This window comes from Urocitellus parryii, unplaced genomic scaffold, assembly GCF_045843805.1.
Source record: "Urocitellus parryii isolate mUroPar1 unplaced genomic scaffold, mUroPar1.hap1 Scaffold_43, whole genome shotgun sequence".
NCBI lineage: Eukaryota > Metazoa > Chordata > Mammalia > Rodentia > Sciuridae > Urocitellus > Urocitellus parryii.
This window is the reverse complement of record NW_027553833.1, coordinates 5009059-5010960: the sequence shown is the minus strand read 5'-3', so window position 1 is coordinate 5010960 and position 1902 is coordinate 5009059. Positions and strand designations below refer to the sequence as shown.

Below are 1902 nucleotides of genomic sequence, written 5' to 3'. Positions count from 1 at the left end.
AGGCAAATGCTCTACCACTGAGCCACAACCCCAGCCCTGCCTTTTCAACTCTTACTCTCATGCTTCTACAATACAGTTTCATACAAACTTCATGATGTGCAGTGACTTTACCACTGTGAGGGTTACAGACTGTATGAAGCTGATATGAGAATCCAGCTGTCTTTTATTAAGGCAGATATTACACAATTTGTGAAGACATAAATTAATGTTATTCTTTTTATTTTTTTTCTTTTGCTTTGGAAAGTTAGTTATCACCCACAAAAAAATGTTTCTATGTTGCTATATGTGGTGGTGCATGCCTATAATCCCAGCAACCTGGAAGGCAGAGGCAGAAGGATCACAAGTTTGAGGCCAGACTCAGCAAGGCCCTAAGCAACTTATCGAGATGGTGTCTCAAAAAAAAAGGGGGTGGGGGTGGGGATATGATTCAGTGGTTAAGTGCTCCTCCTGGGTTCAGTCCCTAGTGGGGAAAAAGGTATACTCATACATTGCTGTTGGGACTGCAAATTGGTACAACCACTCTGGAAAGCAGTATGGAGATTCCTAAGAAAACTTGGAATGGAACCATCATTTGACCCAGTTATCCCACTCCTCAGCAATGTTCCAGATGACTTAAAATCAGCATACTAGAGTGACATGGCCACATCAATGTTCATGGCAGCTCAATTCACAATAACTAAGCTATGGAACCAACCTAGGTGCACTTCAACAAATTAATGGATAAAGAAAACACAGTACATATACATAATGGAATAATACTCAGCCATAAAGAAGAATGAATTTATGGTATTTGCCAGTAAATGGATGGAACTGGAGACTAACATGCTAAGTGAGATAAGCCAATACCAAAAAATGAAAGGCCAAGTGTTCTGATATGTGGATGCTGACTCACAACTGGGGGGGTGGGCAGAGGTTCACTGAATTGGAGGAGGAAGTGGACTGGGAATAGGGGGAAGGGAGGAGAGTTAAGAATGGGAAAGATAGTAGAATAAATCAGACATAACTTTCCTATGTTCATATATGAATACACGACCAGTGTAACTCCACATCATATACAACCACAAGAATGGGAATTTATACTCCAGGTACGTAAAAGTCAAAATACATTCTATTGTCATATATAACTAAACAAACAAACAAAACAAAAACAAATAATGGATGGATTGCACTCCAGAGCAAAACAAAATATTTTAAAGTAAAAAAGACAAAAGTGAAAAAGACATTAAATATTGTATACTCACCCAAACAGTTACTAAATCTTGTACATCTTGATGACTAACCAACTGAATATTGCCATCTTCATAATAGTGAACCTGTGTGATGAAGTATTTGATCAAGTTTATGTTTATGTTTAGTTCATATAGAATCCTATTACTTAATGCACAGATTCATGCTTTAAGCTATCTTTTAAGTTGACAATCCATGTTTAGCAATTCTGAATAATTAATACAATCAATGATAATTCATAGTGGTATTAACATAAAATTCACAGAATGTTTAAGAATTCTTTTTTTTAATATTTATTTTTTAGTTGTAGTTGGACACAATATCTTTATTTTATTTATTTTTATGTGGTGCTGGGGATCGAACCCAGGGCCTCACACGTGCTAGGCGAGTGCTCTACCACTGAGCCACAACCCCAGCCCAATTTAAGAATTCTTTGGGCTTGTTGGTGCATTCCTGTAATCCCAGTGACTTGAGAGGCTAATGCAAGAGGATGGAAAATTTGAGGCCAGTATTAGCAACTTAATGAGACCTTGTCTCAAAAAATAAAAAGGGCTGGATATAGTTCATTGGTAAAGTGAACCTGAGTTCAATCTTGTACAAAAGAAAAAAGAAACAAAACCTCTTTCCTTACCAGATAAAATTTAAGTTCAAAAAACATTTGTGTGGGACTGTGGC

General features: G+C 37.1%; 1 non-coding gene across 1 annotated transcript; it reads right to left on the bottom strand.

Moving 5' to 3' along the window:
- Positions 1–1569: 1569 nt before the first annotated feature.
- Positions 1570–1642, bottom strand: Trnaa-agc (transfer RNA alanine (anticodon AGC)). The gene has a single exon. It is a non-coding gene; the product is annotated as a tRNA-Ala (tRNA).
- Positions 1643–1902: the final 260 nt, after the last annotated feature.